The sequence below is a fragment of the Odocoileus virginianus genome, chromosome 10, assembly GCF_023699985.2.
Source record: "Odocoileus virginianus isolate 20LAN1187 ecotype Illinois chromosome 10, Ovbor_1.2, whole genome shotgun sequence".
Classification (NCBI taxonomy): domain Eukaryota; kingdom Metazoa; phylum Chordata; class Mammalia; order Artiodactyla; family Cervidae; genus Odocoileus; species Odocoileus virginianus.
The window spans coordinates 49,060,234-49,086,844 of NC_069683.1; the positions used below are offsets into that span (position 1 = coordinate 49,060,234).

The following is a 26,611-nucleotide window of genomic DNA, read 5'->3' on the forward strand; positions in this document are numbered from 1 at the left end:
GGTGGCTTTAGGAGAGGGGATGGAGGCTCTGGGGGGTCTGAGTGAAGGCAGCTCCCTGGGGGATCTGGTCCCTTCGTCCCTACCCATCTGGGGAATATCTGCTCAAGGGGGTGCTGGCCACTCCTCCTCGATTCAGAGAGTGACTTGCTGCGTGGCCTTTGCTGAAAGCAGAAGGGACTCTGCTGTTTGTGTGTGTGTGTGAGGGGGGACACCAGAATTCACTGAACTGGAAGAGACAGCTAGAACGTTGGCCACACTCCTGCTTCTGCCTGGGTTCCTGAGGCCTTAGGAAGCGGCCGCGTTGTCTGAAAGCTGTGATTCTGGCCGGAGGAGGCTGTGGTCTCCGGGGACCTGAGTCTCCAGGCACCGCTGGGAACCCCTGCCTCCCAGGGCCTGCTCGGCCATCTTTAGATCTTCAGTGCCCCCCTCTCTCCCCCGATGTGCACAGGTTCCTGTTTCAAGAGCGAAACTCCCCCCTGTCTCGGTGAAAGCCTCTGCCTCCTGGCGCTGTCACTGCCGGCCCACGGCTCCTCTCCCCACGCCCTCCGCACTCCACCTCCTCAGGCAGGGCCTTGATCCACGCCCAGTCCCTCCCAGCATCCACGCTGTTGACTGGAGCAGAGGACCAGTCTTGACCTACCCTACTCCCTCTTCTAGCTTACCTGCCTCTCTCTCTCTCCCCTAAACCCAGAGTCGCCCCCACCCCAACCAGCCCGTCTGATCCCCGCAGGCTCACCTCCTCTCCCGGCCACGGATTTCCTGGCTTTCCTTGTTTCCTTTGCTCCCTGCAGTGTTGGCCACTGTGGACACCACACACCTGGCTGCCCCCGGGTGCGGTCATCTCTATAGGGTCAGGAAGACCCTATCTCAGGACTCGGTCGCCTGGCTTCACTCATCACATTTCCACCGAGGCTGGCTGACTCAGGCTCCGGGTGGGGCAGGTGGGGCTGGGGAGCGGGCAGCCTGGGGCCCCTAAGCTCAGCTTAGAGTTCAGGGCACAGTAATTATATGACCCACCCCTTGCCTTCCCTGCTGCTCTGGATCCTGTTTTTCTAATCACTCAATACGCATTTCCACTTGAAAATCCCTCTGTCATTTCAAAACCAGTGTTTGAAACAAGATCCTCCACCCTCTCCTGCCCCACCACATACACACACACACACACAGACATGCACACACACACACAGACATGCACACACACACAGACATGCACACACACGCACAAACACACACTCACACACAAATTTTTCTCCTAACAGCTCGATTTCTAGGTGGCTCACCGCACCTCTTCCATCACCCCATTTTCCCTAAACCTTGGTGCTATCCTCTGTTGCTCCCTCTTCTGGTCTTCCAGGTTATAACGAATCAGCAAGGTCCTCTGGCTTTTTCCTTCCAATTCTCCTTCCCCTCTGTTCCCTGGGGTACGCCTGGGGGGTCAGCCTACTCTCCTCCACCTTGAGCAGCGTCAGTGACCCATAGGTCTATCCTCGGCACCGGGTGCTATTGCAAACCTCTTGCAGTGGATGGAGCCCATTGGGGTGTCCCCTCTGCCCTCTTGCCATGATCTCACCTGTGAACATCCAGGCACCTTCCCTTCACTCCTGCACCCAGCCTGATAGCAGATAACTTTGAGAAGATACACAGGAAAGAGGCAGGCTGGATAAGTACACCCCCAACCCAGAAGTCATGAGCCCCAAAGCTGAGAAAAGCAGCTAGGGAGGAATTAAAGTCATAGGAATCAGGCAATGTGGAGGGTAAACTGGGGGCAAGAAGCTGTAAGGGCTTGAATGAGGTGGGATAAAGTCATTTTCTCTGGAGCAAAATTTGGGGCTTGTGGTCTGACAAGAGTCTGACGTTGAGAAAGTGCTGGGAAGTTAGGGCTGTGATGATGACATCAGAGAAGGGAGACAGAGGCCCCACTGACCCCAGAGCTGATTTGGAGAGAGGGCCCTGAGAACCAAGGCGGTCACCCCCTGGGGGGGGGGTGTGGTGGGGGGAAAGGAGGGAGAAAATTCGGACAGTCCGACCTCACTGATTACAGGCTGTGTGGCTTCAGACAATTACCTAATCTCTGAGCCTCAGTTGACTCACTTGTGAAATAAAGAAGATTATAGTAGGATCTCCAAAATCCTTGTGAGGATCAAAAGGAGGAACAGGTGTGCAGCCCAGGTGAGTTCCTAGAACATAGTCCCTGTTTGTGGAAAATTGCATTATGACTGTTATTCAGCCCCCATCTCTTCGCTACTCCTAATGGCTTTACTTGACTCTTTACTGCTTCCTAAACCATGGAGCTGGGTCTGGCAGAGCTGGAGGGACACTAGAGACAATCTGGCCTGATGTCCTCACTGCACAGATGGGGCTGCAACACCCAGAATGTGTAGGAGACTTGCCCAAGGCGTCTTGGAAGTTGGTTCAGAGCTGAGGCTGGACCCAGGCCTCTGGACTCCCACTCCAGAGCTTTCTCTGCCCAGGAGGCAGAGAAAAGCTTTTAGTTTTCAGTTTACGCTAGTGTGTGATGAACCAATGAGATAGAGGCTAAAGTAGGAACCCTGAGTTTCAGTCCCTCCTCCAGGGCACCCAGATTGTGGGCAGCAGCTGTGATACCTCCTGGGGGTCCCCACTTCCTGGCATTTTCCTGGGGCAGCTCTGCCTGGAGTGGGGGTAGGCAAGGTTCATCACAAGAGCAGCTGGAGACGCTTACAATCTTCTGAATGAAAATCCTTCATGGCCTCTGTGATGCACATGAGAGGAGCAAGAGAAGTGCAAAGTTGCCTTGCCCTTGAAAAACTTCCATATACTACGATGCAAGAAAACACCCGCCCTGCCTAGGCTCTGCCAGGAGAGACGGGCAAGGATGGACGCACCCTGAGCCTGGTGAGTCCCTGGGTGCAGCTGGAGGGCGAATCCTAGCTCTGCCTTGCTGTGTGGCCTTGAACAAAGCACTTCTCCTCTCTGGATCCCACTTCCCTCTCCTCTCTGGATCCCACTTCCCTCACATGTAAAATAAGAGGATCAGAAAATCTCTAGTAGCCTATGATTCTAAGCCTTTGGAAAATTTTTTCTAGTGGGTGTCTATGATTTGATCCCTTGGGTGGTATGTATTAGGTGCTCTCAGATAACGGTATAGGTAACCCTGGTGGAGGGCCTGGCTTCAGGGGTCGGGTAAGGCAGGCCGGCTCGGTCTGATGGAAGGAGGCTGGGAGTCAGGAAAATTGGTCACTGGCCCCCTGTTGACTCTTGTGTGGCTGCGACTGTGATGTCTATTTCTCTTCTGTAAAATGGGAACATTGTATTTACCTGAAATAACTCACTCAGAGCCAGTGAAGATGATAGTAAGGTTTTGGAAATGTTGAAAATTCTGTTTTGGTTCACAGTGACTAAAAGCCCACTGTTCCTTTGACTCCCAGGTGGAAAGGGAAGGGCGGGCAGAGACAGGCTGGCACAGATCCTGGATCTCCCCTGTCTGGGGAGATCATCTAGGAGCGGATCCTGCCATGTCCCTGAGTGGGACCTGCGTCTTCTCACCTGCGCTGGGTCCTGGTGGACCAGGGCTGAAGCTGGGACTGGGCACTTGGCAGACGCCTTCCAAGATTCTCCCCTCCCTCACTCCAGGCAGCTCCCAAGGGTGACTGATTTATCCATTTATCTATTTATCCCTTATTCATCTGCTTTATCCATTTCTGGGTCTCCTGGGGGTCTGAGCCGCTGACTGAAAGTGAAAAGTGAAATTGTTAGTCGCTCAGCGACCCTGTACCTGTAGGCTGCCAGACTCCTCTGTCCATGGAATTCTCCAGGCCAGAATACTGGAGTGGGTTGCTGTTTCCTGACCCAGGGACTGAGCTCCTGTCTCCTGCTTGGCAGGTGGATTCTTCACTGCTGTGACACCTGGGAAGCCCCTGAGCTCCTGAGGACTGTGCTCAATGGCTGAGTGTCATCCCAAACACCCCGAATCTCATGGATACCCGGAGTTGGGCGGGGTCAAGGCTGCAAGGGTGGGAGAGGCTTCCAAGGCAGCAGGGAGCACCCCTTCAGGCAGGGACCTTTTCCCAGTGGGCAGGAGGCTGCCTGCCTCCCCAGCCTTTCTCCCTCCCCAGCTCTCAACCCTCTCCAGGTGAAGAGGTCAGGGGGCTGGAGTGACCAGGACTGGGTCATTCATCGTCAAGGGCTACAACCCAGGTAATCCCCTTCTCTCGGAACTGCCTGACCGTCTCCACCATCTTTAGGCAAAGAGACCCCTGGACCAAGGAAGTGGTGGTCAAAAGGCTCTGCATGGATTCCTCTGCAGAGATGTGTTTATGAGCCAGGGTGGATGTGTCAGGAAGAAGCAGAGAAGCTGGACTTGAAAGGAAGGGTGAGGACGAGAGAAAGTAAAAGAGTCAGGACAGAGGCAGGAACCCAGGAGACAGAGTAAAGGCTTCTCAACCAAACTGATGACCTGAGCTGGGGGAAGGGAAGAGCTCTCACCACTCGGCCCCTGTGGTCCAGTGTCCAGGGTGATACTGAGCATCCCGGCGTGGGCGGGCGCTGAGTGGCTGAAGCGCCGAGACGTGGTGAGGCATTCTCAGTTCCTCTGCAAAGGCGGGTAGAAGCAAAGTCATGGCCTGAAGCTGCTCAGAAGGCACTCAGAGCACGCCAGAAAGAACTTTCAAAGACCAAAGGACCTAGGATCAAGGAAAACTCCTCTTCTCACAGTATTTGGGAGAATGAAGCTCAACGCATTCCTCCCCCTTTTATGTTTTGAAAGTTGCAAAAATTATGCATGCCGATATAAGGCATTCAGACAATACGTTGAGAATAGCCCATGGAAGACGCTCCATTTCAGAACCATCCGCATCTCACTCCCGTCCCCAGAGGCAAGCACCGGGTGGGAGCCTGGTGTAGATATTTCCTTATGCCCCACCTTTAAAAATGTATTTGGAAATAATAGCCAAATATATTTAGAACTTGCTATATGCCAGACAATGCGCTAAAGTTTTATATATGCATTATCTTATTTGAAACCATGTACCCCACCAACAGGCACACAGGTTTTTAAAAAATATAGGACTAAATATTTTGGCCACCTGATGCAACGAGGTGACTCACTGGAAAAGGCCCTGATGCTGGGAAAGACTGAGGGCAGGAGGAGAAGGGGACAACAGAGGATGAGATGGTTGGATGGCATCACCGACTCAATGGACATGAGCAAGCTCTGGGGGATGGTGATGGACAGGGAGGCCTGCCGTGCTGCAGTCCGTGGGGTCGCAAAGAGTCGGACGTGACTGGGTGACTGAACAACAACAACAAATATCAAACACGCCGTCCTGTAGCTTGCCTTTTTTAAAAACGAAACTATTTGGCTGTGTTGGGTCCTGGCTGTGGCACGGGGGAGCCTTTGCTGCAGCTCGTGGGCTTCTCCAGTCGTGGCTTGTGGGCTCCAGGTTATGCGGGCTCAGTGGTTGCTCTGTGCGGGCTTGGCTCACCCGAGGCATGTGGGATCTTACTTCCCAAACCGGTGATTGAACCTGGGTTCCCTGCGCTGGAAAGGGGATTCTCAACCACTAGACCACAATGAAAGTCCCTGTGGCTTGCCTCTTTACTGAATGTGTTTGCATCTTAAAAGGCAGTGTCTATTTCTCCACTTGATTCCTTTTGCCAGATATATAGTATTCTACAGCATGGCTGTACTATGGTGCATTTCATTATTCCTTTGTAGATATATATATATATATATGATCTTTCATTTTTATTACCATAACAAGGCTGAATCAGACATCCTTAGGCATATGGCTTTGTGCGGAATGTGTAAAAATTATATGTGATAATGCCTTGAGTGGTGGTGGTGGTGGTGCTGCTGCTAAATCACTTGGGTCGTGTCCAACTCTGTGTGACCCCATAGATGGCAGCCCACCAGGCTCCTCTGTCCACAGGATTCTCTAGACAAGAATATTGGAGTGGGTTGCCATTTCCTTCTCTGCCTTGAGTGGTACGTGAGACCGAAAAGCATGTGCATTTCTTAGTTTATGAGATCTCTGCACATTTGCCGTGAGCTGAGATGTTGGAGCATTCTTTGTCTGGAAGTTTAGTCCTGCCTGAATTGGGAGGGCTAGAGATTGGCTGAGCTCTGGCCTTTTTCTCATGCCCTTGGATTAGAAGACCCACATATGAACAGCAATGGGGTGAGAGGCAAAGAATACACACCCCCATCACCAGACCAATCAGTCAATGACCTGGAGGAAGAGGGACCTGGAGGAGGGAGCTGGAAAAGGCACTGGGCACTCAGATCCTCAAAGCCCTGATGACTGAGGCCCAGGGAGCCAACGGTGGCTCACTTGCTGGCTAGCTGCATTCAGAGGGCAACCTGAAGCCAAAGGATAATCCACAATTAATTTTGTCTTTGTTTGGAACTCACAAAATGATTAGATTTTCAAAAGACACTGACCTACCCTTAGATGCTTGAATTTGATTGAGATCAAAAGAGTTTATTTTCCTCCCTTGCGTACATTCCTGGAGTGTCCCTTCTAATGCAGGGAAAAGGAGGGGTGTGGTGTCTAAACCCACAGCGTTGACCTGTGTGGGTGCTATGTGGTCGCAGGCTTATTTGTTTGTGTGTATTGCTGTATCTGTGGAGCCTGGATCAGAGCCTGACACCCACAGCGGGTGCTTATTACATATTTATGGAATGAATACAAAAGCTTTGGAGGCAATATCAAGTAACTTGAGAGCCCAGACTTTTGGTTCAGACAGACTCACAGACTAGCTGTGAGATTCTAAACAGTGTAGAGTTTCTTTTAGGACTTCCCTTGTGGTCCAGTGGCTAAGACTCTGCGCTCCCAGCGAAGGGGGCCCGGGTTTGATCCCTGGTTAGAGAACTAGATGCCTGCTGCAGCTAAAAAAAAAAAAATCCTACATGCCACAAGAAAGATCCCAAGTGCCACAGCTAAGACCCAAAGCAGCCAAATGAATACATAAATATTAAAGGACTTCAGTCATCTCATGTCTAAAATGGGGGTCATAATACTCTCTAACAGTATGTGCATGCATGCATGCTCAGTGTCTGACTCTTTGTGACTCCATGGACTGCAGCCTGCCAGGCCCCTCTGTCCATGGGGATTCTCCAGGCAAGAATACTGGAGTGGGTTGCCATTTCCTCCCCCAGGGGATCTTCCCGACCCAGGGATCAAACCCATGTCTCCCGCATCTCCTGCACTGCGGGTAGATTCTTTACTGCTGAGCCACTGGGGAAGCCCTGCTCCCCAGAAGTACCAACCTCACAGGACTGATGTGAGGACGATATAATAAAATCGTTAATAGCATCTGTTATTTTAATGACAACAAACAGCCCAACTTCCCAAGAGTTTCTACTTCTCTCCCCTCTGGTCGCTCTCCCAGCTCATCTCATTTCTCTTAAACACTGTAGCTGTCCTAGAATGTCCCCCACATCATGCTTTCTTCTCTCTTTTGGGGACCAAGGTCAGGGCATGGTACCCTCTAGAACAGTGGGGCTCTGAAGCCGTGGGGCAAGGTGGCGGGTGAAGGAGCATGGCCACCGTCCCTGTCTGTTCTCTGCAGAGCATCCCTTGTTCCTCCACCCCCACATCCCGTGTCTCTTGTCCTGCCCTTTCTGTGTCCCCTTTGCTCTGATTTCAGATAGCCTGGTGCCCTCTGAATGCTGGGCATCTCCAGCTTTCGAGCCAGCCCCTTATGTGGTGGGCCTGACTCTTCATATGTATGTCCTAATCACTGGGTGCTGGAGGCCCCAGATGGCATTCGTGGGTCCTGAGAATCTGTGAGCAGGATGGGATGATTCCTCCCAAGTCATTCTAGAATCACCATGACTGAGCACCTGCTATGTGCCAGGCACTGGGTCAGGAGCCTTCACTCTTGGCTGCCCCCTGAGGTGTAACCACAGGGAGGAAACCCAAGGTTACCTGGCTGGGAGGGGTGTGGTCAGAGCCCAGGTGTGCACCTGGGGTAGGGTGTAACTGGGTGTTCCAGAGTGAAGAGGTTAGCTCCCCGCAGCTGTGCTTGTCGGATACCTCCTCTCTCAGCCCCAGCCGTCTCTCTGGCAGCCCCTTGTTCCAGGGTTACACCAGAGAGGTTGAAATCTTGTACAATTACCCAAATCACGGCTCCTAAATGGCCTCTGATTACAGCACTAAAGCCCCTTTCTGCAATGCAGCCCGGCCTCTGCTGAACGCTGCGACCACTTTGTGCGGGATATTTTTTTTTTTCCCTTTGAAAGCGAAGGAGATGGCTTATCCGCATGTAAAGTAGGTCAGAACCTTAGCAAAGATCTTTTCAAACACTTGGCTTTTTTGAAGTCCTGTTACGAAACTCCTTTTGTTTCTCCTTCCTTTGCCTCTTCCCTCCCACCCCTCTCCTTTTTCCAAAGGCTCAACGACATCAAATGGCTCAAGCGACAGCGACAGTGAGGGTGGCCTGCGATAAGTTCAATTATAAATGATGGTGGGCTCACCCAGCTGGGGCCAGGATGCCAGCAGCAACAGCCAAGCTGCCTCTTCCAGACCAGTGCCTTCCAGTCCCAAACCACCTTTACAGGGTCATGGGCACCTGGCTGGTCTGCCTGAAAAGTGTATACTTTGCCCTGGGTCCCACCTGCCCAGATAGGGGTGGGTAGACAGGGATCCTATGGTACCTGAGAGCTACGGGGTTGTCTGTGATTCTCATTGTTAGTCTAAACTTGCAAACAGGCTTCCCTGGTGGCTCAGATGGTAAAGCATCTGCCTGCAATGCAGGAGACCCAGGTTTGATTCCTGGGTTGGGAAGATCCCCTGAAGAAGGGAATGACTACCCACTCCAGTATTCTTGCCTGGAGAATCCCATGGACAGAGGAGCCTGGCAGGCTACAGCCCATGGGGTTGCAAAGAGTCAGACACGACTGAAGTGACTCAGCACGCAAACTTGCAAAAGGCCTTTGCTCCAGCGGGAAATCAACTTGGCTGGAACGGTTTGGTGCTTTGCCTAACAGTCTGCAACAGGGGCATCAATTTTCATCCTTTTGCTTTTGTTTCTTCAGCCTCCCCCGCCCCACCCTCATCAACTCTAGGTAGAAAGCAGCAAAAGTTGTGTGAGCACTGAGGATGCTTTTCAGTAGGATGGTATTTACAAAGGTGGCCACACCTGAGACCCTCACGTCACTTGTGATGAGCGGGTAGGAGGAGGTGCACTTCTGGTCCCCGTTTAACAGGGAAGGGTACTCTGTCTCAGCAGCTTGGTGAGGTGACTGCAGACACTAAATTCTGCAGAGCCCGATGGTGACAGCGGGGAATGCAATCCATCTTCTGTCTCTGGAGATCTTTTTCTCAAACTTCAATGACTGGGGGAGGAAACCGATGTGTGTGAGTGTGTGTGTGTGTGTGTGTATGGAGATCTTTTTCTCAAACATCGATGACTGGGGGGAGGAAATGAGGGTGTGTGTGTGTGTGTGTGTGTGTGTGTGTGTTGTGTCCTCGGAGAGGCTAGAGATCATGGTGACTTTGCTCTGGGGCCATGGTGATCAGGGCATTTGCCATCCAGAACCATCTCCTTTTGCCCATATCCTGCCCACTCTGAACCTGACAGAAATCCCCATTCTGTTCTTCCCTGCCTTCCTTCTCCTGGTAGTTTCAGTCTGAGTCCAAAGGACAAGTAATTTTCCAAGTGGGTGGGAGTCTTCAGAGGTATTGGAAGAAGCGTTGCTGCAGGCACTTCCGGGGGATTGGGAGGAGCCAACAGCATAGCCGTGAATAGTTATTGACGACCTACCATCTGCCAAGATGCTTCTAGGTGCTGAGGATACAGTAGAAAACAAAACAGTCAAAACTTCCTGCCTTCATGGAATGTGCATTCCTGTGAAGGATCCTGGCAATGAACTAGATGAATTAGTACTGCAAAAAATGGAAGTGTTAGTCACTCAGTCATGTCCGATGACCCTTTGTGACCCCCATGGACTGTAGCCCACCAGGCTCCTCTGTCCATGGAATTCTTCAGGCAAGAACACTGGAGTGGGTTGCCATTCCCTTCTCCAGGGGATCCTTCCGACCCAGGAACTGAACTCGGGTCTCCCACAGTGCAGGCAGATTCTGTGCCATCTGAGCCACCAGGGGAGATGGTGATAAAAGGTCTTGTTGTTCAGTTGCCCAGCGGTGTCCAACTCTTTGCAGCCCCATGGACTGCAGCATGCCAGGCTTCTCTGGCCCTCACCGTCTCCCGAATTCACCCACGTTCATGTCCATTGCATTGGTGATGTTATCCAGCCGTCTCATCCTCTGGACGCCCTCTTCTCCTTCTGCCCTCAATCTTTCCCAGCATCATGGACTTTTCCTGTGAGTCAACTGTTCGCATCAGATGACCAAAATACTGGAATTTCAGCTTCAGATAAAAGGTGAGATGACATAAAACTGGGAAAAGGAGTGGGGAGTGTTGGGGTGACTGGATATTTAGAGAGAGGCACTAAGAAGACTCACTGAGAAAGTAATGTTGAAATTCAGGCCTGAGAGAGTGAGATGTGAACACATCTAAGGAAAATGTTTTGTAGGACTTCCCTAGTGGTCCAGTGATTGAGATTCTGCTCCCGGTGCAGGGGTCCTGGGTTCAGTCCTGGTCAAGGAACTTGATCCCACATGCTGCAGCTAAGACCCTGCAAAGCCAAGTAATTTTTTTAAAAAAGAGCCCTTGACTGAAAAAAGAAAGAAAGAAAATGTTCTGGGCAGGGGAAGCAGCAAGTGCAAAGGCCCTGAGGCCCAAAGGGCATCTTTTATGTTTAGAGAGTGAGAAGAAGATGCTGTGAACTCTTTCAGAGCAGGTAAGAGGCAATGCTGGGGGGTAGTTCAGAAAGGTTATGGGTCGGAGGGGTGAGATTACTCAGGGTGTTTATGTAGGAGCTTTAGCTTTTACCCTGAGGGAGCTGGGAGCCTTGGCAAGCTCTGAGGAGAGGGCTGTCAGGAGCTGACCTGTCCTTTCAGTAGCAAGTGCTTGTCCTGTCTTGCCAGGGCTATTCTGGGGACTGCTCCCCTCCCCAGCATTCCAGTTTACTGCTCTCTGCTCATGAGCTGGAAGGGGCTCAGCCAGACTGGAGGGAAAGCTGGGACCCTTTTTGCTGCAGAGGAAGGCAAGGAGAGAGGAACAGTGTGGATCAGACATGAGGACTCTGCTTGCTGGGTACTTCTGGGGCTTTGGGAGTGAGCAGAGTGTTTGCTGTTCTAAGGTCCATTTGGTGTTCTAAGGATTCTGGGAGTTTGGGGGCTGGGACGTCTTCAGGCTGGGGGCCTTCTCTCCGGAGGTCCAGGCACACGTCTCTGTGTGCGCATCCCTCCTCTCTATTTTCCCACTCTTCGGGGCATCCGGCTTCCACCCTTCCTGTGGGCTCTCTAATGACTGTGAGATGAGGTACTGCACACAGCAGAGAAGCCAGCAGTGTGGGCAGGTCTGAAGATGCTGGATTTCTCACCTCTCCCGCCTGCTCCCCCTCTTGCTGCCACTTCCCCCCTCCCCTCTTCTCACCCCTTTGCAGAAGAAAACGACAATGCATGTGTGAAGATTGCTTCCTGGCTGGAGACGCTCCGGTCTCCTGCCTTCCCAACTCAGAAGCAACAGCCTTCCTTTCCCCATCCTGCTTTGGGTATCTCAGCACCACCATCCCTTCTCGTCTCTTGTCCTCCTGCCCTTCTGTGCACAGGCGGGATTCCCTGGGCTGCTAAACAGGGAGAGGGTGCAGTGGGATGTATGATTCAAGATGCAGCTCTTGAGTGGGGGTGCTGTGGAAGCCACACCAGTGCATCCAGTTTCCTTGAGTTACCCTGATAATAGAGGATCCGGGGCTTGTAGGCAAGTATAGAGATTGTCTGCATTTCAGAACCCCAAAGCCAATGAAATGGAAGATATCAACTTACATTTACACACATGGCTGAGTTGCCCCTCTGTCTAGGTAGGAGAAGAGGTGAAGCCCTCGGTTTCCTGCTGGTCCTTCCAGCATCTTTCTCTCCCAGGGACCTCCTGTTGCAGTCCCTCAGATACAGGGCTCCCCCTCCCTCTCTCAGAAGGAGGCCAGCCACCACGGAAGAGTGGACTGAGCAGCCTCCTTCCAGGGCAGGGTGGGGTTTGTTTGCCTGTGTGAATTGCCTCTTCTTTTTGAGAGAGAGCAAGAAGAGAGAAAATGAAACACTTTTGCCACCTCCTCATTAGCTCCAAGTCCCAGGTGAACTGGGAGCTCACAGCTCCTTTTGTGTGGCTGGCGGCCTGTAGCGTCTCCATGGTGATGCCTTGAGGCTTCTCAGAGCTGGGGACCAGCCTCCCTCAGCAGCGCTCCCCAAGATGCTAGTATCAGAGATGGGTGGGGAGAGGGACCCCATGGGATCAAAGGAGGTCTAGATGGGGTTGGCCTGGACACTGGGTACGTGTATTCTTGACCCTCAGCTTCTTTAAGACCAGCAGCAGCTTTGGAACCTGGGATCCAATCAAGGAACACACCTGGATTGTCACATTCAAGGTCTCCTAGAATCTGGATTCATGCTCCCCATGTAGGTTCGTCCCCTATGACTCCTCTACACAGAACTGGTATATGAGCCTGGTCTGGTCTCCTCGCTCCCCACTCCCCCCGGAAAAACCAGTATTTATTCCCACCTCTGAGCATTTTCTCCAGCTGTGCCTCTTATCCGGGACCTTTCTCTTTCTTGGTAATTTTCTGACTTGGTTCCAGAGTCACCTCCTCTGGGAAGCCTTCCCTGATGCAAACCTCAACCCTCAGGGCTCTCCCCTTCTTCTAAATCCAGATACCCACTGCCTCTCTGGGTCTAGCTTGCTCCTAGGAACACATTGTGGCTTGTGTTGTTAATCACTTTGCATGTGAGGGGCAGGGAAGGCGGTGGGGAAGGAATGGTCTCGCCTCTGACAGTCCTGGGCTTGAATCCTGCTTCTGCCACTTGCTGATTTTCTCCCATTGAACGAATGTCACTTCCTAGCCGTCTCACAGGGCTGCTAAGCAACCTGTGAGCCTCGGTTTCTTCACCTGCAAACTGGGGATGCTTTCTAACTCCTTATAAACTTGTGAGGATGAAATGAGTTAAATGAAGTGCTGGTACAGAGAGTAGCAGGCGTGGCTGCTCCCCGCTGCCTCTCTCCCACCATTGGTTTAGATACTGCTGTTTGCTTCCTAGTTCAGTTCAGTCGGCTCAGTCATGTCTGACTCTTTGCGACCCCATGGACTGTAGCACGCCAGGCCTCCCTGTCGATCACCAACTCCCGGAGCCTACTCAAACTCATGTCCATTGAGTCGGTGATGCCATCCAACCATCTCATCTTCTGTCATCCCCTTCTTCACTTCCCAGAAGCCTGTATTTTCTCCAGCAGTGCTTTGCACACACATATAATTCATCATTGGTTTCTTGTACTGATTTGCTTGATTTTTCTCCTGGGGAGTTTGCAGGCAATGGGCTTTGTCTGATACGTCCATCACTGTCTCCCTGTGCTTAGCATGGAATCTGGACAGTGTGGGGCTCCAGAAACATCTGCTGACTGACCATTTGCACACAGACCACAGCCCCTCCATCTGAGACTGTTGGTTTCTAGACTGCAGTCACCCTTTCACTTCTTTGAACCTCCATTCAGTCTTGTAATAAGTGACTCATTAGAGTGTGATCCTTTCCTTGAGTTGATTTCTTATTTTACATGAGAATATAGTTGATGTGCAAAGTTGTGTTAGTTTCAAGTGTACAGCGAGGTCAACATTCCGTAGACACCTGTTGGTCCTTGGTTTTGCATCATGCCATGCAGGAATGAGTGAGTGCAGAGCTACAGTCGGGTGACTTCTAGGGACCGAAGAGGGACCCTCTTTTGCAGAGTGGCTTAGGGGAAATCTCCAGTATCGGAGAAAGGGTGACCAAGCAAGTCCTTTGGTGCTCCTCCTAGTCCTGGAATTGATGGTCCTCAGAAACAGGAAGGACTTTATTCCAGAATACACCAGTCAGCCCCAGAGGGACCACATTCTTGGTGCCTGGTGGAGGAGAGGGAGCTTTGTTCTCCAGGAGAGCTGGGTGAGCCCAGTGACTGGCTGGAGTTCATTCCCATGAGCACCGCTAAAGTTGGGACAAACTCGATTTTAAGTTAAGTGGAAATATTTTTATTTGAGCTAATGTACATTGGATCTGGTAAACAGACAGAGTATATTACTGCACGCTCTGGAAATGTGCAGTCCGATCAGCAAACAGATTAGTTTTAAGTGAAAAGACACTGGCAGACGCTTAAATTCATTGACTTGTTGAGAATGTCTAGATTTGGATACAAATGCACTGGAACGCTAGATCAGTTTGGTGTCTCAGCCCATCCGCACGGAGAAGCTATTGATTTTAGTTGATATGCATTGATTCCCAGAAAACAGGACGGCTTTTGAAAATGAACTTCCAGTAATTTCAGGGAGAAGCTGGCACGTTCGTCTCCACGCGAGGCTGACTTGTTTTGTTAAACGTGTCTCTACGCCTCGAAGGAACGGAGCAGCAGACAAATATCTTCGTATGAATTAAAATGCATTGATTCTTGGAGGGAAATGATGGTCTCTGTTAAAAGCTTTTTGGAGATGTTAGCATGCAAGAGTTTGAATAAAGCCTTTGTTCGGCGCCCTTTACTCTCTGCCTTCGGCTCTCCCCCAACTGGTGGCAGTTTGCAGAGCCCATCTGAAGTTGGAGGTGGTGGTGGGCGGGTGGGATGGGGAGTGGAGCAGGGGACCCATTGCCTTGCTAATGCTTTGCATCGAGTGGGAGAGTAAAACTGCTCCTCTCCAGGGAAGAGAACCTTGAAAGGGTTCGACATGGTTGCTTTCAAAACCAGACAAAGACAGAGAAGATCAGGTGTCCAGGTAGGGGCAGAGAGAAAGGAAAACAAAGTTTCCATTGATAAAGAAAATAGCAACGGAAAGGAGGGGCCCTGGGGTCCGGTGTGAGATGCAGAAATGAGGGGGAGTGTGTGCCGTTTGGGTCTCTTGGTCAATGGCCTCTCTGTGCTGAAGGGAAATGACTGGATGATAATGGTTGAAATGGTGCAGGAGTGAGTTATCTCACTTTCTTACCTTCTGAATGAGTTGGACGTGAACCAGAGGCATAATTTAGGCATTTCTCACCCTCATTAATGAATAGCTCCCATGGGGTATGTAGACAGCACGGCTGGAAAAATGATTCCAGGAGCCAGGAAGGAAGCAATTGGCCTGGAACTTATTTTTCATGTGTTGAGACTCGCTGGATCTTTCTGGATCAAAGCCTCTTAGGTCCACTTGGAGGGTTGATCATGAAGTTAACTCCTTGTTAGTCACTCCTACCTTCTCAGCCCTCAGATACATCCGGGGTGGGTGATTAAATCCATTTGGGGAGAGAGGATGCTGACCAGTTGCCCAGGTAACGCTGCCCCTGGCAGCGAAACCTCCTCCACCAGTGACAGGAGGGAAGGCTGCCGGGACTTAGTGGAGGGTCACTTGTGAAGTCTCCTCTCTTCACCTGCGGTTGCAGCTCTTCCAAGTCCAGGGTCATGGTCTGCATCCACTTAACCCAGAGAGCAATTCTCTCTCTTTCGCTCCCTTCTGCTCCTCTCCACACTGCTTTAGAGAGGTGATTGCCTAGCCTTGGATGCATGGGATCAAAGCACTGGGAGGGATTTAATGAATCCTCCCATCCAGCCCCACCCTGATGCTTCTTCATTTGCCTCTACAGTGACCTAGGCCAAATGTAGTTGCAAGTTGAGTAACTCATGGACTGTTTGTCATCTCCCAGGAGTCTTTTGCCATTAGATAGTTCTAGTAAAGTCAGAGTACCCCTGCCCCTTGCCTGCTGGCCCCAAGTCCAAGCCTAAATGAGCCTCAGCCCTGTGGTCCCAGTCCGTCCTCTGGGTCAGCACAGAAATAGTCTCATTCTTCTCCTCCGTGACTGTCTTTAGACATTTGAAGACAATTAGGATGTCTACACTCCCTGAGGCTTCCCTCCTCCAGGCAAAACACTGTAGGTTCTTCAGCTATTTTTCATATACTGTAGTTTCCTCCCCTATGTGAAGACCAGCTACATACTTTGCCTGGGTCTCCAATGCAAAGTAAAAATGGGGGGCCCTTTGTTCAAGAATGACCAAGAATTTCAAGATGGTGACAGCAGGCAGGGTTAAAACAAGCTCAGGGTTATATCCCCATGAAGTCAGCCCAAAACATATGGTACCTCTTTTTCCAGATATCAGTCTGCAGTGTCCTTCTAAGTGATGTTCTAGGACTAGACTATTCAGGGCAGAAGCATAGTAACTATCCCTTTTTTTCTAGATGTATCCTCCAGTGTTGTTGAAGCAATTGATTGATCACATTAGCTTTATTGACAGTCAGAGCATACAGATGAGTCATACTCAGCGCAAAGTCCATGCTAATCCCTAGGTTTGAATCCGACCTGTAGCAGCTGAGCCATCTTCTTCCCACTCATGGGCAGGAGCAGGAATCCAGAGTGATGAATTTTGCTTTGCCCACACAGGATCCTTCCTAGGTGAGTTGAATTCAGTTCAGTTGCTCAGTCGTGTCTGACTGTTTTGCGACCCCATGGACTGCAGTATGCCAGGCCTCCCTGTCCATCACCAACTCCTGGAATTTACTCAAACTCATGTCCATTGAGTTGGTGATGCCATCCAGCCATCTCATCCTCTGTCATCCCCTTCTCCTCCTGCCTTCAATCTTTCCCAGCATCAGGGTCTTCTCAAATGAGTCATCTCTTTGCATCATGTGGCCAAATTATTGGAGTTTTAGCTTCAGCATCAGTCCTTCCAATGAATATTTAGGACTGATTTCCTTTAGGATGGTCTTGTTGGATCTCCTTGCTGTCCAAGGGACTCTCAAGAGTCTTTTCCAACACCACAGTTCAAAAGCATAAATTTTTCGGTGCTCAGCTTTCTTTATAGTCCAACTCTCCCATCCATACCTGACTACTGGAAAAACCATAGCTTTGACTAGACGGACCTTTGTTGGCAAAGTAATGTCTCTGCTTTTTAATATGCTATCTAGGTTGCTCATAACTTTCCTTCCAAGGAGAAAGCGTCTTTTAATTTCATGGCTGCAGTCACCATCTGCAGTGATTTTGGAGCCCCCCAAAATAAAGTCTGTCACTGTTTCCACTGTTTCCCCATCTATTTGCCATGAAGTGATGGGACCAGATGCCATGATCTTAGTTTTCTGAATGTTGAGCTTTAAGCCAACTTTTTCACTCTCCTCTTTCACTTTCATCAAGAGGCTTTTTAGTTCCTCTTCACTTTCTGCCATAAGGGTGGTGTCATCTGCATATCTGAGGTTATTGATATTTCTCTCGGCAATCTTGATTCCAGCTTGTGCTTCATCCAGCCCAGCGTTTCTCATGATGTACTCTGCATATAAGTTAAATAAGGATCTTTCCCTGTGCTTGAATATGGGCATTGTCCTTTAGGCAGTATATTTATTTACTGGTTCAACCCACAGAAGAATATTTACTGAGGGCCCGCTATGTGCTTAGTACAGTGATAGGAGTCAGAATATAATATTTTACACACCATATATTTTTTAAAGAATTGAAGTATAGTTGATTTACAATGTTTTAGGGGTATAGCAAAATGATTTCATTAAACATGTCTATATCCCTATTCTTTTTCAGGCAGGATACAGTATTGGCTAAAATTTTACCCTGGCCTTAAAAGAGTTTTAATTTAGAGGAGAAAATATATTTAAACAATAATTACATGAAAATGTACTATTTTTTTTTTCCAATAGAGATTTATACAGGCGTGGAAAAGATGGCAGATTACTCTACCTGGGAAGTTATGAAAAGCTTCAAAGATGAGGAAGTATTTGAGATGACTCTGGAAGGATGACTAGAAGTTTGACACACGGGAGGGGGAAGAAGGGAAGGCCAGTTTCTGATAGCCTGACTTCCTCCCCTGTGAATTCCCAATTCCTTTCTTCTGGCCATTCTTCTGGGGCAGCACTGAGGAGTTTGGCCCTGGGGGCACCCCACAGATTTCCACAGCCTATTTCATCTCCAGAGACTTTCAGTCAGACCCCACCTCCTTGATGAGAAGACACTGCTGAAGTTTTTGCTGCAGTTTTAATTTCTTGACATCAACTGAGTGCATTGGGAAAAATGAGATCTAATAATGAATGATTACAACTCTCAAGTTAAGTCTAGTTGGTTGACTAATCAATTTGGTTAAGTGAAAATCCATAGCAAATGAGTCGACCGCGGTATGACATTTCTCCATCCAATTTAAATTAAAATCACCAACCATAATAATTTCACAATTACTCAGGGAGGGCACACTGGAGACTTGACCCCCGGAGCAGAGAAATTGCAAATGCCGCGAAGAGTGGGCTGAGAGTGGGGCGGTGATGGAGTTGCTTGAGATGAACTCTGCCTGAACTGCTCAGCCTCGTCAGCATCGGGGATGGGGTGGGGGTGTCTGCAAACGCTGCTGATCAGCAGTTCCATATTCTTGGGTGCAGCCCTGCTTCTCTCCCCTGGGGAGGCAGGAGTTTCTATCCTCTTGGTCAAAAAGCCCACGAGGGTTCCTCCAACAGGAGAGCAGGGTCTCTTGTCCAGATAAGAGGGTGGGGGAAGAGGTGGGTGTTACTCTATTTCAAATTCTCCCAAATTTGGATGATTAATTCTTGGGCAGTGGATGACACATCTGTTTATCTTGAATTGAGTGCCGAGTGTGTGTTACAGTGAATTAATTGTTTTTTGATAATAAGGTTGATCATGACAGAGCAAAGGAAAGAGTTACATTTGATCTGGTTTCACAAATGTTTCTTAAATGTCCCCTTTATGCCAGGCACGGTATCAGGCATCAGGGAGAAAGAGAAGAATTAAATATACTTCCCTGCTTTCAAGGGTATTACACAGCCCCTCTTGTGTGGCCTGAGCGATAAACACTTAATGAGAGGTGTAAAGTCATTGACAAGGTAAAACTTGAAGGATAAAAATGATTTTGATCAGGGAGTTTCATGCAAAAGTTTTGTGTGCCAGTTACCTTATTAAAAAGACATTTAGTAACAGTACTGTCTCGAGAAATTGATGTGAGATGAATGATGTGACAGATGCTGCTAATGGTCCCTCAGTCACTTTTCTCTCCTTCTTGTACCACAATTACTTTGCTAGCATGTGAGATGAGTGCAACTGTGTGGTAGTTTGAACATTCCTTGGCATTGCCTTTCTTTGGGATTGGAATGAAAACTGACCTTTTCCAGCCCTGTGGCCACTGCTGATTTTTTCAAATTTGCTGTCATATTGAGTGCAGCACTTTCACAGCATCATCTTTTACAATTTGAAATAGCGCAGCAGGAATTCCATTGCCTCCATTCCATCACCTCCACTAGCTTTGTTTGTAGTGATGCTTCCTAAGGCCCACTTGACTTTGAATTTCAGGATGTCTGGCTCTAGGTGAGTGATCACACCATCATGGTTATCTGGGTCATTAAGATCTTTCTTGTATAGTTCTTCTGTGTGTTTTTGCCACCTCTTCTTATCTTCTGCTTCTGTTAGGTCCATACTGTTTCTGTCCTTTATCATGCCCATCTTTGTGTGAAATGTTTTCTTGGTATCTCTAGTTTTCTTGAAGCGATCTCTAGTCTTTCCCATTCTATTGTTTTCCTCTATTTCTTTGCATTGATCACTGAGGAAGGCTTTCTTATCTCTCCTTTTATTCTCTGGAACTCTGCATTCAGATGGATATATCTTTCCTTTTCTCCTTTGCCTTTAGCTTCCCTTCTTTTCTCAACTATTTGTAAGTTCTCCTCAGACAACCATTTTGTCTTTTAGCATTTCTTTTTTCGGGGGATGGTTTCGATCACTGCTTCCTATACAATGTTACGAACCTCCGTCCACAGTTCTTCAGGCACTCTGTCTATCATATCTAATCCTTGAATCTATTTGTCACTTCCACTGTATAATTGTAAGGGATTTGATTTAGGACATACCTGAATGGTCTAATGGTTTTCCCTACTTTCTTCAATTTAAGTCTAAATTTTTCAATAAGAAGTTCATGATCTGAGCTCCTGGTCTTGTTTTTTACTTCCTCCTTGAAGAAAAGCTATGACTAACCTAGACAGCATGTTAAGAAGTAGAGACATTACCGACAAAGGTCCATATAGTCAAAGCTATGGTGTTTCCAGTAGTCATGTATGGATGTGAAAGTTGGACCATAAAGAAAACTGAGGGCCAAAGGATTGATGCATTTGAACTGTGGTGCTGGAGATTTTGAGCTGTGGTGTTGGAGAAGACTCTTGAGAGTCCCTTGGACAGCAAAGGGATCAAACCTGTCAATCCCAAAAGAAATCAGTCCTGAATAATCATTGGAAGGGCTGATGCTGAAGCTGAAACTCCAATATTTTGGCCATCTGATACAAAGAACTGACTCATTGGAAAAGACCCTGATGCTGGAAAAGATTGAATGCAGGAGGAGAATGGGATGGCAGAGGATGAGATGGTTGGATGGTATCACTAACTCAATGGACATGACTTTGAGCAAGCTCCGGGAGTTGGTGATAGAGAAGCCTGGTGTGCTGTGGCTCATGGGTTCACAAAGGGTCAGACATGACTGAGTGACTGAAGAGCAGTAACAACATTTGGGAGTTGTACAGTTCATTTCAGTTCAGTTCAGTTGCTCAGTCGTGTCTGAACCTTTGTGAAGCCGTGGACTGTAGCACACCTGGGTTCTCTGCCCTTCACTGTCTCCTGGAGTTTGCTCAGACTCAAGCTGTCTGGAACACATGGCTGCCTGGAATCAAGACCACATTTCCCAGCCTCCTTTGCATGAGTAAGGTTCAGTTCAGTTCAGTTCAGTCACTCAGTCGTGTCTGACTCTTTGCAACCCCATGAACCACAGCATGTCAGGCCTCCCTGTCCATCACCAACTCCTGGAGTCTACCCAAACCCATGTCCACTGAGTAGGTGATACCATCCAACTGTCTCATCCTCTGTCATCCCCTTCTCCTCCTGCCCCCAATCCCTCCCAGCATCAGGGTCTTTTCAAATGAGTCATCTCTTTGCATCAGGTGGCCAAAGTATTGGAGTTTCAGCTTCAACATCAGTCCTTCCAATGAACACCCAGGACTGATCTCCTTTAGGATGGATTGGTTGGATCTGCTTGCAGTCCAAGGGACTCTCAAGAGTCTTCTCCAACACCACAGTTCAAAAGCATCGATTCTTTGGTGCTCAGCTTTCTTCACAGTCCAACTCTCACATCCATACCTGACTACTGGAAAAACCATAACCTTGACTAGACGGACCTTTGTTGGCAAAGTAATGTCTCTGCTTTTTAATATGCTATCTAGGTTGCTCATAACTTTCCTTCCAAGGAGTAAGTGTCTTTTAATTTCATGGCTGCAGTCACCATCTGCAGTGATTTTGGAGCCCCCCAAAATAAAGTCTGTCACTGTTTCCACTGTTTCCCCATCTATTTGCCATGAAGTGATGGGACCAGATGCCATGATCTTAGTTTTCTGAATGTTGAGCTTTAAGCCAACTTTTTCACTCTCCTCTTTCACTTTCATCAAGAGGCTTTTTAGTTCCTCTTCACTTTCTGCCATAAGGGTGGTGTCATCTGCATATCTGAGGTTATTGATATTTCTCTCGGCAATCTTGATTCCAGCTTGTGCTTCATCCAGCCCACCATTTCTCATGATGTACTCTGCATATAAGTTAAATAAGCAGAGTGACAATATACAGCCTTGACGCACTCCTTTTCCTATTTGGAACCAGTATGTTTTTCCATGTCCAGTTCTAACTCTTGCTTCCTGACCTGCATATAGGTTTCTCAAGAGACAGGTTAGGTGGTCTGGTATTTCCACCTCTTCAGAATTTTCCACAGCTTATTGTGATTCACACAGTCAAAGGCTTTGGCATGCTCAATAAAGCAGAAATAGATGTTTTTCTGGAGCTCTCTTGCTTTTTCGATGATCCAGCGGATATTGGCAATTTGATCTCTGGTTTCTCTGCCTTTTCTAAAACCAGCTTGAACATCAGGAAGTTCACAGTTCACGTATTGCTGAAGCCTGGCTTGGAGAATTTTGAGCATTAGTTTACTAGCGTGTGAGATGAGTGAAATTGTGCAGTAGTTTGAACATTCTTTGCATTGCCTTTCTTTGGGATTGGAATGAAAACTGATCTTTTCCAGTCCTGTGGCCACTTGGAGGGCCGAGAGGAGCTACTTCACATTCAAGGTCAGGAGGGGCGCCCTCATCCAAGGTAAGAGAAACCCAAGTAAGATGGTAGGTGTTGCGAGAGGGCATCAGAGGGCAGACAGACTGAAACCACAATCACAGAAAACTAGCCAATCTGATCACAGGACCACAGTCATATCTAACTCAATGAAACTAAGCCATGGCATGTGGGGCCACCCAAGATGGTCAGGTCATAGTGGAGAGGTCTGACAGAATGTGGTCCACTGGAGAAGGGAATGGCAAACCACTTCAGTGTTCTTGCCTTGAGAACCCCATGAACAGTATGAAAAGGCAAAATGATAGGATACTGAAAGGGAACTCCCCAGGTCAGTAGGTGCCCAGTATGCTACAGGAGATCAGTAGAGAAATAACTCCAGAAAGAATGAAGGGGTGGAGCCAAAGCAAAAACAATACCCAGGTGTGGATGTGACTGGTGATAGAAGCAAGGTCCAATGCTGTAAAGAGCAACATTTCATAGGAACCTGGAATGTTAGGTCCATGAATCAAGGTAAATTGGAAGTGGTCAAACAGGAGATGAAGCACTTTGGTTCAGTTCAGTTCAGTTCAGTCGTGTCTGACTCTTTGCGACCCCATGAATAGCAGCATGCCAGGCCTCTCTGTTCACTTAGTGATTAGCAAATAATAAAGGTTCAAGAACTGGTGGCTTGTGTTAGTATTTTTGGTCCTTACTCTTGTGGCTCAGCTGGTAAAGAATCCGCCTGTAATTCGGGAGACCTGGGTTCGATCCCTGGGTTGGGAAGATCCCCTGGAGAAGGAAAAGGTCACCCACTCCAGTATTCTGGCCTGGAGAATTCCATGGACAGTCCATGGGGTCGCAAAGAGTTGGACACAACTGAGTGACTTTCACTTCCACTTCCTTAAGGAGACAGAAGACAAAGATCCTGCCCACTGAGTTGCAAAGGAGTTGTCTTATTTCCTCCCAGGGGCTCTAGGTGAAGACATCTAGCATTTTTCATCATTGTCAAGGCCCAGCCTCTCCTCCCACGGTCCACGCTTCTCACCTTCTCAGCTTACCATCCCCAGCACCTCCTCCACCCCCCCACACCAGACTTAAATCCTACTGTCACCAGTCCAGCCATTACTTCTAGAGAGAAGCATCAGTGGCAGCCCAGGAGAAGTATGAGCAGCGAGTCAGGTCCTGTGGATCAATTTGTAATTTTTCTTGTGGCAGCAAAAGGAGCACACGCGCTAAATTCCTGGCATGGAAGCAGCACGGCCGAATGTCTTGGCCTGAATTATTTATCTCTGGGTGGAACCGGGGCCCTGGGGGAGGGGAAGCCCTGGGTGCTTGTGAGTGTTCTCCAGCACAGGCCAGCATGGCGGTTGGGAGCAGTGGTGGGCTAATGATGATATCAGTCCTGAATACCTTGCTATAGGAGAGGGCAGGGCAGTCTGTGTGAGTGGGCAGAGGGACTGTGAGTTTCTGAGCAGATGAAAGCTGGAGAGTCATCCTTTCCCATTTCTGGGGAGTTTAGTAGAAAAATGTTGAAATTATTAACTCAGAAATAACGGGTGACCCTTTGCCTATTGTTGGGTGCATATGTTGAGAATATGGAAGTACATATATTCTGTACCCTCGAGGGGAAGAAGGGAATGTGTGGACTTTCCTGGCTAGGGGGAAGTCATGGTTATTTGAGGGAGTGAATTTGACAGACATCATTCATGCTTACCAATACTTCAAAATCTCTTCCCTCTCCGTTTTGCATGAATGAGTTAATCCCTATTATGTGACCAGTTTTAGCCAGTGGAGTGTAACCAGAAAGGACCTGTGAGCATTTAAGAGTTGGTGTGCATTTTTCTCCATGTTTTTTTTTTTTTTCTCTCTCTCTTTAGAAAATCCTGAGGTGGTGATATCACAGCCTGGAGGAACCTACATCTGCCTGGGTCACTGAGTGACTGCATGGAGCAGAGTCCAATGCCCAAAAGCCATGAGCACATAGATTGGTGAGAAATGAATCTGTTAAGTGATTGTGGTTTTGGAATTGTTGACAACAATTGATCTCATCCATCCTGATGAATGATGCCAGAATCAAACAAGTGTGCAGGTCTTTTAGCTTTAACGGAAGACCAGGGTTAGCAAACCAGAAACTGGAGTCTGAATGGGTCATTAGACCTTTATGCCCATGGCCTGGGCAGAGAAAGAAGTGACAATGGGCTGGCTGAGTCTGAGAGTGATACTAAGAATGGCAGAATCAGCTGATGAGATCTGAGAATGTACCAGAACAGATGCTACAGTTACTCTGACATTCTGCTGTGACACAGATCATGAAGGGCAGGGTATGTTTAAGTTTGGTTCCTAAAACCAGAGGAACAATTCTAGGACATTCCTCAGAACTTGCAGGCTGAAATGTGTCCCATCCCCACATTTCATATGTTGGAGTCCTAACCTCTTAACCTGCTGTATTTAGAAGTAGGTAACTAATGTTAATGCTCCCCTGGTGGTACAGCTGGTAAAGAATCCACCTGCAATGGAGGAGCCCCAGGCCGAGAAGATCCCCTGGAGAAGGGAATGGCAATCCACTCCAATATTCTTGCCTGGAGAATTCCAGGACAGACAAACCTGGTGGGCTACGGTCCATGGGATCGCAAAGAGTCAGACATGACTGAGCGACTAACGCTAGCAGTAATTAATGTTAAATGAGCAAATGGGTGGGACCCTAATCCAATAAAACTGGTGTAGTTATAAGAAGAGGAAGAGATGCCAGTGCTCTCTCTGTGTCCATAAGAACACAGAGAAAAGGCCATGAGAGGTCACAGCAAGAAGGTGGCTGTCTGCAAGTCAGAATGACAGCGCTCACCAGAACCCAACCCTGACGGAATTTTGATTTTGGACTTCCAGCCTCCAAAACAGTAAGAAGTAGATTTCAGTTGCTCTGCCCACCCTGATCCCCAGTCTGTGCTACTCTGTTTTGGAGCCTGAGCTGACTAACACAGACCTTGAATTAGGACTTGTTTTCTCGTGTTCTCTTCACCCACCCTCAAGCTTTCTAGTGGGGAACTTTGTGTATAGAGTCAGATTTTTCTAAGGTAGAGAAGAAAGAGAGGAGAGGAGAATAAAGAAAATAGTAACACTTTCTTGTACTTTTAACAAAATGCTTTTTTTTTCTACGTTATTACACTGGATTTCAACTACAGCCCTGTAGAAGAGATAATTATCCTAGACTTACAGATTTTACTCATTTGCTCAGCAACATTTTGTGAGCATCTCCTATGTGTCAGGGTGTGAGGGTAAATGTTGGGGTGCAGAGTTGAGAAGTACAGCTCCTGCTCTCAAGTGGCTGAATGAATTGAAGCTTCAGTGATAAGCTGATAGTTTTATCTCAGAGGGCTAGTACGGATTCAATCCTGGGCATTTAGCCCTGTGCATGAGTTTAAAGAGGAGCAAAGCAGAGACTTAGACTGCAACAAATGCTGACGTATTCTTGCGTTCCTGGGAAAACTGTCTCCTCACTGTCGCTGGGAGGCTGAAGACTAGCATCACACGTGGGCAATGTGGCCAGATCTTGGTTGCCTGCACTCTGTTCAGCCTCCACATTGTTCTTTCCTGGCAGAACCTTTACTTTGTCTAAGTCTCTTGTACCTATGCACCTCAGGGAAAGCTAGCTACTCCCAGGCCCTGGGGGTCAGTCATACAGGCAGCCAGGCAATTACACTCAGTCTAATCGCCATGGACTGTACAGTCCATGGGGTCGAAAAGAGTCAGACACGACTGAGCAATTTTCACTTCAATCACCTTGCAGTTCTAACCAAGGAGACACAATAGAGCCTGCAGGGATTCTTGGATTTCTCACCCTGAATTGAGCATAAAAGAGGGGCATTCTATTTTTGGAGTGTTATTATTATGTGAGGGCATATGCTGAGAGCTGCTGCAGCCACTTTATCACCATGAGGAGATAAGCTTGAGGACAACTGCCAACATGCTGGGCATGGCAGAGCAGAGAGAGGGGAAGAAACAGCTCTTGATACTGATCAACTGAATTAAGAGTACCTACTGTTATATCCTGGTAGCTCAGCTGGTAAAGAATCCACCTGCAATGCAGGAAACCCTGGTTTGATTCCTGGGTTGGGAAGATCTGCTGGAGAAGGGATTAGCTACTCACTCCAGTATTCTGGCCTGGAGAATTCCATGGACTGTATAGTCCATTGGATTGAAAAGAGTCAGACACAACTGAGCTACTTTCACTTTCACTTTCACTGTTATATCAGGTAATACATAATCTCATTGTTAAGCTCTTTGGGGCTAGGCATTTTATTACTTGCAGCTAGAAGTTTTCTAAATTGTATAGGCAGAAGCAGCCAGCCAGCGTGTGTACACTCAGTTGCCACTCCCTCCACTATTGACTCAGTGTGACTTTGGGCAGGTCTCATTACCTTTCTGGGCCAGTCTTCTTATCTGTGAAATGAGGGTGGGGATAAGGA

The 26,611-nt window shown here is 48.5% G+C and overlaps 1 non-coding gene across 1 annotated transcript; it reads left to right on the forward strand.

Moving 5' to 3' along the window:
• The first annotated feature begins 8,696 nt into the window (after nt 1-8,696).
• TRNAC-GCA (transfer RNA cysteine (anticodon GCA)) lies at nt 8,697-8,768 on the forward strand. Its single transcript has one exon. It is a non-coding gene; the product is annotated as a tRNA-Cys (tRNA).
• Nucleotides 8,769-26,611: the final 17,843 nt, after the last annotated feature.